This window comes from Garra rufa, chromosome 19 (assembly GCF_049309525.1).
Source record: "Garra rufa chromosome 19, GarRuf1.0, whole genome shotgun sequence".
In the NCBI taxonomy this organism is placed as follows: domain Eukaryota; kingdom Metazoa; phylum Chordata; class Actinopteri; order Cypriniformes; family Cyprinidae; genus Garra; species Garra rufa.
Window position 1 is genome coordinate 2,148,371 of NC_133379.1, and position 13,767 is coordinate 2,162,137.

The window sequence follows — 13,767 nt, forward strand, 5'->3', positions numbered from 1 at the left end:
ATGTGGATGGAGAGGCAGGTGCAACCCCGAAGAGAGTCCGGGCGGCCGGGAGCAGCAACCAAGGGGAACTCAGGAGGCTGGGCAGGAACAGACAAACACACAAAAGACAAGACGACAAAGACAGGCACACAAAAGAAAAGTTTCAAAAACTAAGACGGGGAAGAGCTAGGTAAAACAATAAGGTAAACGGACTAGAAAAATCAAAACAACAACAAAAGGGAAAAAAAATAGAATTAAAACAAAAGACCAGAAGAACTAGGTAAAACAAAAAAAATAAAGATATCAAAAAGACTAGAGAAATCAAAACAAAAGAATAACTAAAGTAAATAAATGAAAACTAGAATTTAAACAAAAGACCGGAAGAGCTAGGTAAAACAAAAACAAAAATAAAGATTAACAAAAAGACTAGAACAGGAAAGGCAAAAACTAGGGCTCAGAAGAAAAAACTAAAACTAGACTAAAGGGGAATAAACTCTGACAGTTATCTAGAAGGGACTGAAAAATCTTAATGGTTTAAACATACAAACTCACAAAACGAACCAGCAAAGACAAGAGGGAAAGAGCACAATATAAAGGGAGGAAATGACATGAGGATCAGGTGAGTACAATTAGACAAACGAGAAGAACAGGTGACGACACTCAAACAAACGAGGACTAAACAAGAGGGCGTGGAAATGGGAAACAAGGAGGTGGGGCAACAGGAGCACATGGCAGACATAAACAAAGACACAGCCATGTGCTGACACACATTACAAACAAGGAAACATTAAACAAAGACAAGACAGAAAGGGCTGTCAGGGCAGGATCATGACAACTTCTCTCTCTTAACAGTCTGTCACAACTCTATTTAAAAATATTCATGCCTGCTCTGCCTGTAAGTGACACATTACTTAACACATTAAATTGTTTAAATGTATTAACCTGTAAAATCAAACTATGAAGAACTATTCCACTGTAAGTAATAATGTGGTCAGGGCTCTATTGTTGGAGAGCTTTCTTGCTTTTTCCTTTGCTTGACTTTATGTGACCTATATATTGCTGTGATGATGGTATGTTTTTGTTTGTCTGGTTGTTTAGGGTATTATTTGGCCTCAGGTTATCACAGGAGCAGCAGGAAATGTCCTCAATGCTTCAATAAACTATATCTTCCTTCATCTGCTTGATCTCGGTGTGGCGTAAGCAGTTTTGATTCTGATTATCTCTTATGTAGGGAGTTGGTTTGTTGCCTTTATTTCCTTTATTCACTGTGATGGATTGTGAAAACTGCCAACATCCAAGTCATTTCTAAAGTTATTTACAAAGTCAAAAATGATTAATTGTACATTCTTATTAACTCACAGAGGATCTGGTGCTGCAAACACAATTTCCCAGTATTCTTTGGCTGTGTTACTCTTTGTTTATATTCGTTGGAAGGGCCTGCATAAAGCCACATGTGATGGCGAGTCTATCTATCTATCTATCTATCTATCTATCTATCTATCTATCTATCTATCTATCTATCTATCTATCTATCTATCTATCTATCTATCTATCTATCTATCTATCATCTATCTATCATCTATCATCTATCTATTCAGTAATTAGCGACAACAGAGTCATGGCACCCAAAACTCATTGATGCACATTGGGAGCAAAAGCTAGCCCATCTGCTCTGATCACACAGGAGCTACTGTAGTATGTGTCAGAACTCAAAGTGTGTGCGTTGTTTACCTGGGTAAGAGATAGAAGTAGGATGCACTATGGGAAGAAGGCAGGCCAGTGGAGGCAGTGTTATGCTCTGGGCAGTGTTCAGCTGGGAAACAGTGGGTCCCTCTATTTATGTGGATGTTACTTTGACACATACTACCTACCTAAGACCACATACATCTCTTCATGACAATGGTGCTCCCTGACGGCAGTGACCTTAGGATAATGAACCCTGCCACAATGCGAATGAGCAACTAATGGATGCAACTTGCAGAACTTATAGGGGGGAGGGGGGGATTGGGGTCTAATGTTATTTCATACATTCTGAGTTAGAGTTTGATTCTCATGCTAAACATGGCCAAAGTTTAAAAAAAAAAAATGATTGGACGTATGACAGAGTATTTCTGTGCCAAATACACTCTTTTCGTATTCATAAGAAGCGCGGAATTTCTTGTATGGGCATTTCTCTCTGAAAAATGAGTGAGAGCAAGAGTGTGCCCATCATCGTGCTTCATTCGGCATTACTGCACAGGACCAAATAAGTGTGTTTTTGGTTGTGAGGGGAAAGATAACCTTGTTCAGCTTCCAAAATAACCCAGAGTTACGTGGACAGCTGATGCAGTTTATTTTTCCGGGGCAGCAACAAAGTTTTTTTAATGTTGTGGCTGATCTATCTGTCTGTCTGTCTGTCTGTCTGTCTGTCTGTCTGTCTGTCTGTCTGTCTATCTATCTATCTATCTATCTATCTATCTATCTATCTATCTATCTATCTGTCTGTCTGTCTGTCTATCTGTCTGTCTATCTTGTTGGAAGGTGAAGACCAGGAGACTCTTGTGCATTTTGAGCAGGATTCTTTATTGAGAATGTGCTGTGTGGCGCTGCAGTCATCAAATGTCTAACTAAGACAGTGATACATTGTAGTTTATATAAATCTAGGGTGCAGTGCTTGGAAATGGAGACAAGCACCTGGGAGACAATCTTAAACAAAGCATGCAAATTAAGTATTCAGGTATAGCAGCCTGCCCCATTTCACCAATCCTAATCCAATCAGCATAACTACTCAAAAATTGGGGCAGGGGCACCAATGTTTCTGATGTGGCATGTGATTTGAGCTGCCGATAAACATGTTGATAACTTCAAATGTCTTTGGTAATTACTGTCATTCCCGATCACCAGCTCAACACTTGAGAGCTTCTAACTAGAAAGCTAATGGAACTAACTGTTGTCTATTTATTATACTGACACTGTTCACACTTTAGTTTGTGGACAAACTGTCACTATTAACTAACAATTATTACAACTTTTGTCTCAATAAACTCCTAATTTTGCTTCAATAAACTTCTAATTTGCTGCTTATTAATAGTTTATAAGGAAGTTGTTAAATTTAGGTATAGGATAGGATTCAGGGATTTAAAATGTAGACATTACAGTTTTTCTCGATTGGTTTGGCTCATTTCTTGAAACCGAGATGACATTCTCAAAATAACATGGACAAATCTCCAAACCACCTTGCAATTGTTCACAACAGAATGTCATTTTTCATTGGTTTTATCAAATTGCAAATGCTTTAGTACATGTCTCAAGTGACTCTGTGCTTTTTTTCAAATGATTATGTACAAGTAGCTACAGTTAGCACAATGAGCCCACATTTAGCACATTTTCCAAATAAATAGATCTTGCTGATCTAAACTGATTAGTTGATTTTTCAGTGAAATGGTTACTCTCTCCAAAACATATCAGCATGGTTTCATTGTGTAAGTCATCATATGCACAATTGTCTGTTCAACTGTCAAAATTAGTCAAAGATATAATACCATGAAAGAATTTCTTGGAACATTTGATAAATTTATGACAGTACTTGACAATCAATCAGGTGAAATTAGAACTAACGAAGGAGCAGTTTCCCACATCTCAGATGACCAATCAAACAGTTTGTTTAGTTACCTGACAGGTGTTGTCTGTGATTATGACTGCTGCCAAAAGTATATAGACAGAGCTTGGCCCGGGGCCAGTTTCATTTGCAGTGTGAACATGGAAGCACCTCGCCAAGTACAACAGCAACTTCCTGCTCGAGGAAGAGGAGGAAGAAGAAGAGGAAGAGGAGGAGTGAGAATGTGTGGAGGAATAGGGGGAAGAGGCCGAGGAGCACGGAGGCACCATGATGTCCCAGATGAAATCCGGGCCACCCTTATTGACCACGTTATAAACCATCGCCTCACAATGGCAGAGGCAGGTCGCCGAGTGCAGCCTAATGTGCCTCGGTCTACAGTCTCCTCCATCATCCAAACCTTTCGCAGGGAAAACAGGTACAGAACTATTCTATTGAACTATTCAGTGTTGGTGTGTGTGTAGGCCTAGAGTAATATCTTCATGTGATGTTATATGATACTATAAAAATGACAAAGAAAAAAAAATGGAGAAAATACTGTGAATAGTATTCCAGTCACTGTGCAGTGCATCACACTTTTAGTACCATAAAACAGCAGTACAATTACATTGGTAACTCATTTTGTAACAAATTTACAGTGTTGACCTTTGATTGTATGTCTAGGATTGGACGACAGCCTCAAGTGGGTGGCAGAAGAAAACTTCTAAATGAACAACAAGAACGAGAAATATGCAACATGGTCATTGCAAATAATGCCATCACACTGAGACAGATTCGTAATGCAATCCTTCTAGACAATGTAATGTTCCAAAATATAAACTCTATCAGCATCTCCACAATAGACCGGGTATTGAAGAAACATCAGATGACCATGAAACAGATTTACAGGGTACCATTTGAGAGAAACTCTGACAGAGTGAAAGAGCTGCGGTACCAGTATGTGCATGTAAGTCACTAACACTAAGACATGGTTACCACTTTTTTTTGTTTTGCTTTATCCTTTTTACCTTCAGAATCCAGCTTTGTGTGACTAGAGCATTTTGCCTAGAAATTGTCTTCAGTTTTTCACTCCCTCTTTTTACAGTACTTTAGATCCTCCCTGCAGTATCTGTCTCTACTTGACTGATTAGATTTATTTTTATTCTATTGTAGAGAATAATGGCATTAGAAGGCAACGAAACCCCTCACAACCTAGTGTTCGTTGATGAAGCTGGCTTCAACCTGGCCAAAGGTCGAAGGCGTGGCCGTAACATCATTGGCCACCGAGCCACTGTGGATGTCCCAGGCCAGCGAGGAGCAAATATAACAATGTGTGCCGCTATATCAGAAAGAGGTGTGGCCACACACATTCCCAGTTTAGGGCCCTACAATACACAAAAGCTCCTCAATTTTTTGGACCACCTTTATACTGATCTGATCCCGGAAAATGAGAGAGGTGAAGAAGGACCTCAGCTACCACATTATGTCATTGTGTGGGATAATGTGAACTTCCACCGTGGCCCACGCATCAGAACCTGGTTCACCACCCATCCCCGGATGCTAATGGAGTTTCTTCCACCTTACTCTCCTTTCCTAAATCCAATTGAGGAGTTGTTTTCAGCTTGGAGGTGGAGGGTGTATGAGCATCAGGCTCAAGACCAGAGGGCCCTGCTGCATGCAATGGATGCTGCATGTGAGGACATCACAGGGGATCAATGTAGGGGATGGTTGAGACATTCACGCCGTTTCTTCCCTCGCTGCATCGCAAGAGAAAATATCCGTAGCGATGTGGATGAGAATTTATGGCCTAACAGAGAGCAGCGCGTCGATGGCCAGGAGGATGAGGATGGTGGCCAGGAAAGAGAGGGTGACAATGGCGACCACTGAAAATATTACTGTACTATAGTTCTGAAACTTTATTTACAGTATGGTTGTCACGGTGCATGGATCAGCTGCATTCTCAGGTCTCGTGATTTGGTGTCTTCATGTGGTTTGTCATGCTCATTCGATTCAGCTGCTAATCAGTCCCCGCTCCAGGTGTCACGCATTACCATCAGCTATACATACTCACCTCATTCTCTCATTCCCTGTCTGATAGTTGATCCGGATTGTTGGACTGTCTTGTTGGTTTGTCTTGGTCTTGTTCACGTTGGATTGTTTATTTCGCCGTTGATCGTCACTGGATTTGTATTCATCACGGGAGATTCACGCCACGTCATCACCAGCCATCAAGCCTCTGCGCCACCCAGCCGAGAGACACCATCATCACCACGGAGTTTGTGTTCACTATATTTGTCTTCAATAAATATTTGTGTTCACTCTGCATTTGCTTCCACTCTCATTCATCCTCGTCACAGAACTATCAGACCACATCATGGAAGCAGCAGACTCCACCCCACTCACAGCCGACGAAGCTTTGCGTTCCTGCATCTCTCGGCTGGAAACCCAGGAGAAGAGCTCGGCGGATACTGGTACAGCGATCCGAGCTCTTGTGGCGCAGGTGTCCGAGCTTGCCCAGCGGACGCAACACTGGCAACTTCCCACTGCGCCAACCCCACCACCCATGCCGCCCGCCCATCCTGAACCATCCGGGGCTGCTCAGTCGCCCGAGCCCCGCCTTCCCCCACCGGAGCTGTACAGCGGTGAGCCGAACTTCTGCCGGGCTTTCCTCACTAGATGCTCCATGCATTTCTCTCTACAACCACGCACTTTTCCTAGTGAGGAAAGCAAGGTGGCGTTCGCGCTCACCCTGTTAACGGGGAGGGCGGCACTTTGGGGCACGGCGGTATGGGAGAACCAAGATCCGTGTTGTGCCTCGTTCTCGGCGCTCTCCGCCGAAATGAAGCGGGTGTTCGACCGCGCGGCCACTGGGAGGTCGAATCGAAGGTTAAGACAGCCTTACATGGGGTAACGCCTCCGGCCGGTTGCCCACCTAACCGTTTGTTTGTGCCAGAAAGTCTTCGGTCCGAAGTTATCCAATGGGGTCATTGTTCCAATGTAGCATGTCATCCAGGGGTAAGTCGCACCTTACATTTGGTCAAGCAAAGATTTTGGTGGCCACTCATGGCTCGTGATGTTCGCAATTTTGTTTTGGCTTGCTCAGTTTGTGCCATTGGTAAGACTTCTAACAGACCTCCAGATGGGCTCCTACAACCGCTGCCAATCCCTTCGAGACCCTGGTCCCACATTGCGCTAGATTTTGTTACCGCCCTCCCACCCTCTCAGGGTAACACGGTAGTTTTGACCGTGGTGGACCGGTTCTCGAAGGCGGTTCATTTCATCCCCTTGCCCAAATTACCTTCAGCCAAGGAGACAGCGGTAGCAGTCATTGATCACGTCTTTCGGTTACATGGCCTCCCGACAGACGTGGTCTCTGACAGAGGACCCCAGTTTGTGTCCAAATTTTGGCGAGAGTTTTGTAAACTTCTGGGGGCCACTGTTAGTCTCTCTTCGGGGTTCCATCCTCAAAGCAATGGGCAAACTGAGAGAGCCAACCAAGATTTGGAGAGAACACTACGATGTATGGTCGCTCGAAATCCTTCCTCCTGGTGTCAGCAGCTGTCGATGGTGGAGTACGCACACAATGCCTTACCAGTGTCTGCCACGGGCCTTTCGCCATTTGAATGTAGTGTAGGGTACCAGCCACCAATTTTTCCCAGTCTGGAATCCGAAGTCGCGGTCTCCTCCGCTCACGCCTTCGTCCAGAGGTGCCGTCGCACATGGTCCAGAGCCCGTGAGACTCTGGTCCAGGTGGGAGCGCGCACCAAGGCCAAAGCCGATCGCCACCGGTCGAGGCCTCCCGTATACGTCGTCGGTTCCAAAGTGTGGCTTTCTACCAAGAACATTCCTCTCCGATCCGTTTCGAATAAACTTGCTCCCAAATTTATTGGCCCGTTTTCTGTCACCAAAATCATTAGTCCGGTGGCAGTCCGCCTCAACCTCCCTCCAGCGTACAGGAGGATTCATCCCGTGTTCCATGTATCTAAAATTAAACCCGTATTTTTTGCTCGCATAAATCCGCCTGCCCCGGTTCCCCCACCGCCGCGGCTCGTAGACGGGGAACCAACCTATTCGGTCAACCGTATTCTGGACTCTAGGCGGAGGGGACGCGGATTCCAGTACTTGGTGGACTGGGAAGGTTACGGTCCGGAGGAGAGAAGTTGGGTACCTGCTAGAGACATACTGGATCACTCACTTATTGATGAATTCAATCAACAGGTACAGGAGGCTGGGAACGTCAGGGGACGTTCCTAGGAGAGGGGGTACTGTCACGGTGCATGGATCAGCTGCATTCTCAGGTCTCGTGATTTGGTGTCTTCATGTGGTTTGTCATGCTCATTCGATTCAGCTGCTAATCAGTCCCCGCTCCAGGTGTCACGCATTACCATCAGCTATACATACTCACCTCATTCTCTCATTCCCTGTCTGATAGTTGATCCGGATTGTTGGACTGTCTTGTTGGTTTGTCTTGGTCTTGTTCACGTTGGATTGTTTATTTCGCCGTTGATCGTCACTGGATTTGTATTCATCACGGGAGATTCACGCCACGTCATCACCAGCCATCAAGCCTCTGCGCCACCCAGCCGAGAGACACCATCATCACCACGGAGTTTGTGTTCACTATATTTGTCTTCAATAAATATTTGTGTTCACTCTGCATTTGCTTCCACTCTCATTCATCCTCGTCACAATGGTAGGCTAGAGTTTTTTTTTTGTTTTTTGTTTGTGTTTATAACTGTTCACATTTACAGAATCCTGTATATGTTTTCTTTTCACAGTATGTTCTCTAATGTTAACATTTCTTTGTACGAATAAAAATGTTTACAGTTTCCTTGAGTATGAGTGGTTTATTGGAGGCTGATTTTACTGTAAAATCTTTTAGTTTTATTCATAGTGGTATTCTGTTGCTAGACCTGTGCCTCAGTGACAAAACGTCTAAGCATTTTGACTTGCAGTGCTTAAACAATGCCAAAGGTATAATGCATTTTGGGGGCATTGACTATTTATATGAGAAGGATATTTAGTTTTGACACATGGATAAACTGTTTTGGGAGAGATATGAGCTTTTGCAGGGGATCCATGCTGTTGTGCTAAACCATCCAGGTTATTTTGACAAAAGCACTAAATGAATGCACATGTGCCAAGGCAATTGAGAAGGATCTGTGCTATTTTGACTGTACTGACCTTTTATATGGGAAAGGAATCTGCTTTTGTAGCATGGAAGAAGAGTTTGGGGAAAGATATTTGATTTTGCTAGTGAGCTATAATGTTGAGCAGAACTGTAAGACTGTTTGGCCAAATGACCTTATGGTTTTGAGAATGTCATCTCGGTTTCAAGAAATGAGCCAAACCAATCGAGAAAAACTGTAATATGTGCTAGTAGCTAATATATGCTAGTAATATGCATGCTAATAAGCAACTAATTAATAGCAAGAACTGGTCCGTAAACTAACGTGTTACCATTGGTCTCCATCTGTTACATCTGTTTCTGTCTTGCATTAGGCTGGGCTTGTGATTGCCTGCAAGAATGGGGTCCATTCAGTCACCTGCTCTTCCCAGCATGCTCATGCTTTGTGTGCAGTGGTGGGCATATGAGATTGGTGGATTCCTGGAAGGTTTGCAAACTCGCTGTGTTTTATGCAATTAAATTTGGTTTGTCATGACTACATTATAGTTGTGATATATTTTGGTATATATATATTTTTTTTTTTTTCAGTGTAGGAATCATCAGTGAGGCTGAGCTGGGAGCCCTGTCTGTTGTATATCAGCTGGCTATGATTGCGTTTATGGTAAGTTTCTTTGTTTTTAGAAAACTGTAAACCTATATTGTTTTCGGGGTGTACTCAGACCCAGCACCAGCTGTTTGCGTGTCAAGATATTAGTATTACATTTATACAAAAAATAAACTGAAATTGGAACCTGTTGACAGAACTGTGAAACTAAGACGGTTACATTTTTGTTATTTTACATTCAGCCAAGACTTTCATGTCCTCTTAGAATTTTTTTTTTTTTTTTTTTTTGATGTTTCAAGTATTGTGTTCTATTAGCAATAGTATTCTTCTGCCTGTGTGGTAGAACAGACACAAACAGAAACAAATTATTTTGTGCTCTGAATTTTTGCACATTGGACGATTAAAAAAATGTTTTATCAAAATCCCCCAAAAGTGAAAAACATATAGAACATAAAATGTAAATAAAATACAAATAACAAACACACATAATTTATTGCTGATGGGAATTTCTTTCTTTTCTTTCTTTTTTTTTTTTGATTGTAAGAAGGGGGGTTGTGTGAAATCAAACTACAAGTCTTACAGCTGCTAAGCAACCACAGCCTTAATCTATTTTATGTTGAAATTAAATTTAGTTCAAGATGCAAAATTTGTTTTTTCCCATTATAAGTGAATAGGTTATCTGTGATAATTATATTTGAATCACTTGTTCATAGTATTTATTTATTTTCCTCACTTTTCAGTTTCCAAAGGGCTTTTTAGTAGCATTAGAGGCTGAAAGCTCAGAAAACAGCATTTCTGCTCCGAAGAAAAATGGGTTCATGCAATGTTACTGAAACTCAGTCCAACATTAAAATCCTATTATGTGCATGAATAAAATACCTTTTGCAATGCAGAAATACACTTATTAATGTGTTAGAAGTGTTTTGCATGTATTTTTACGTTAGAGGCTGAAAGCTCAGGAAACAGCGTTTCTGCTCCGAAGAAAAGTGGGTTCATGCAATGTTACTGAAACTCGGTCCAACATTAAAATCCTATTCTGTGCATGAATAAAATACATTTTGCAATGCAGAAATACACTTATTAATGTGTTAGAAGTGTTTTGCATGTATTTTTACGTTGGAGGCTGAAAGCTCAGAAAACTGGGTTCATGCAATGTTACTGAAACTCGGTCCAACATTAAAATCCTATTCTGTGCATGAATAAAATACCGTTTGCAATGCAGAAATACACTTATTAATGTGTTAGAAGTGTTTTGCATGTATTCTTACGTTAGAGGCTGAAAGCTCAGAAAACAGCGTTTCTGCTCCGAAGAAAAGTGGGTTCATGCAATGTTACTGAAACTCGGTCCAACATTAAAATCCTATTCTGTGCATGAATAAAATAAAGTTTGCAATGCAGAAATACACTTATTAATGTGTTAGAAGTGTTTTGCATGTATTCTTACATTAGAGGCTGAAAGCTCAGAAAACAGCATTTCTGCTCCAAAGAAAAGTGGGTTCATGCAATGTTACTGAAACTCAGTCCAACATTAAAATCCTATTCTGTGCGTGAATAAAATAAAGTTTGCAATGCAGAAATACACTTATTAATGTGTTAGAAGTGTTTTGCATGTATTCTTACATTAGAGGCTGAAAGCTCAGAAAACAGCATTTCTGCTCCGAAGAAAAGTGGGTTCATGCAATGTTACTGAAACTCAGTCCAACATTAAAATCCTATTATGTGCATGAATAAAATACATTTTGCAATGCAGAAATACACTTATTAATGTGTTAGAAGTGTTTTGCATGTATTTTTACGTTAGAGGCTGAAAGCTCAGAAAACTTTAGGTTACTCATGTAACCCCGGTTCTCTGATAACATGAGTGAGGTATCTCACTATGGGAAACGCCTCAGGCGTGACCAATCCTGGAAGCACCGATTACACCACGTCTGTCAGTTGACAGACCAATCACAACAGTGATGCGGGAGTCCCGCCTCCCCAATATATATCACTGCGTAATGGTCCGTACCTCATTCTCAGCATATCTCTTCCCCGTGCTACTGCAAGGAGGGAAGTATGGTGAGATACCTCACTCATGTTATCAGAGAACCGGGGTTACATGAGTAACCTAAAGTTTTCTTTCAAACATTCATTCGGTATCTCACTATGGGATATAGACAACTCCCGAATTGCAGATATACTGTTCCAAAAAGGCATGTCAACCAACTCTGTGACGAGTATAAGAAATTAAGAATTTAAGTCCCCCATTATTCGCCTGATATAATAGAGACATGTAAATTATTATTATTATTTTTACACACTTAGGACGGAATGAGCCAAGGACGGCTCTGTAACGTCCAACCTGTAAAATCTGACAAAAGTGTGTGGCGAAGCCCAACTCGCCGCAGCACAAATGTCTGGAACTGAAACGCCCTTAAACAATGCCCACGAGGTGGACAACCCTCGGTACTATGGGCTTTAAGACCCCCTGGTGCCTCAAGACCCCTGCTGTTATATCCTACTATAATAGCTTCAACTACCCAGTGGGACAGGCGCTGCCTGGAAATAGGTTTACCCTTATGAGAATTAGCCCATGAGACAAATAACTGATTACTCTTCGGCAGCGTTTTCGTTCTGTTTACATAGCAACGCAACGCACGGACAGGGCACAAACAATGAAGCCGCTCTTCTTCTGGTGACGAAAAAGGAGGCGGATGAAAAGCAATTAAATCCACTTGATTACAGGCTAGAGCTGAATCGCTCACCTTAGGCACAAACGCTGGATTGGTCTTGAGCGACACTCTCGAGCAATCCATAGCGAACTGCATACAGGAGTTATGAACCGACAAAGCATGCAGTTCACTAATCCGTTTTGCAGTTGACAGAGCCAGGAATAAAGCGGTCTTTAGCGAAAGGAGCTTTAGATCGCTGCTGTCTAAAGGTTCAAAAGGTGCACGAGATAGTGCGTTAAGGACCACAGACAGGTCCCATGGCGGAATCAGAGGTTTTGACACTCTGTTCAAACGCAGTGCACCTCTCATAAATCTGCATACCAAAGGGTGTTGACCCATAGTGTTATTATCAATACCCTTATGACATGCTGATATCGCCACAAGATACACCTTAACGGTAGAAAAAGCTCTACCTTTATCCAGAAGTTCTTGCAGAAAACATAACACATCTGCGACCGAACAGAGAAAAGGGACAATGCGCTTATGCGAGCACCATTGCTCGAAAACGTTCCATTTTCTATCGTAGGCAGAGTGTGTCGAGGCAGCCCTCGCGTTCTGAATTGTTTCAATCACCCTCGGGGGTAGCCCCGTAGCATTTAGGTTCAACCTTTCACGGGCCAAGCCCAAAGAGCAACTTTGTCCGGGGCGGTTGGTATGATCAGACTTAGCGGAGGGAACGCCTAAAGCAGTACGTTTGGCCATGGGTGCGCTAGAGCATCCACACCCATAGGCGCACCGTCTCGTGCTAGCGAGAAGAATAGAGGGCAGCGATTGTTTTCGTGCGATGCGAAGAGATCTACGGCCGCGCGGCCGAATCTCTTCCACAACTAACCCACTACCTGAGGGTGGAGTGTCCATTCTCCGTACCGAGGATTCCCCCTGGACAGGAGATCCGCCCCCGTATTCATTATTCCCGGGACGTGTGTTGCCCGTAATGAATGAAAATGTTTCCTGTCCCATACAATCAGTTTCTGTGCCAAACTGTGAAGCCGAGGAGAACGTGTGCCTCCTTGGCGATTTATATATGCCACCGTGGTTGTGTTGTCTGATCTGATCAGAACGTGGTGGTTCCACAGAAACTGCACAAAATGTTTCAACGCTAGAAACACTGTTAATAGTTCCAGATAATTTATGTGCGCGCATTTCAGCGAGGCGGGCCATTTCCCTTTCGCTATTCTGCCCTCGCACACTGCGCCCCAGCCTGAGAGCGACGCGTCCGTCGTTACCACCTTCCTCATAGAAACTACCCCCAGCGGAGTCCTGGATTCGAGGAACGAGCGGTTTCTCCAGTAACGGAGAGCACGCATGCAAAGTGCTGACACCGTCACTTTGCGGTTGAGGTGGCGTTTTGGACATAAGTGTTGAGCCGCTGTCCAATTCTGAAACTCTCTCATTCGCAGCAGCCCCAAAGGAATAACAGAGACTGTTGAAGCCATTAGCCCCAGAAGGCGCAAACACAGTCTGAATGGGACTTTGCTCCCTTCTTGAAAAAGGGATAGACAGCTGCGAATTGACCTGATGCGCTCCTCTGACAGAAACGCTTGATACTGATCTGAGTTCAGTCTGAGGCCTAGATAAACTATTTCCTGTGTGGGCATCAGGCAGCTTTTTGTCTCGTTTATTTTGAAACCTAAGCTTGTCAAATGAGACACAAGCATCTTCGTATCTGTCTCCGCTTGCTGCCGTGATGGAGAGCAGAGAAGGAGATCGTCCAGATAAGCTGACACTCTCAGACCCGCTGTCCTCAGCGGTGATAGAGCCGCTTCTATGC

The 13,767-nt window shown here is 43.1% G+C and overlaps 1 pseudogene; it reads left to right on the forward strand.

Annotated features, from left to right (window-relative positions):
- Nucleotides 1-13,767, forward strand: part of LOC141292873 (multidrug and toxin extrusion protein 1-like) — a 341,992-nt pseudogene continuing 328,225 nt past the window's right edge.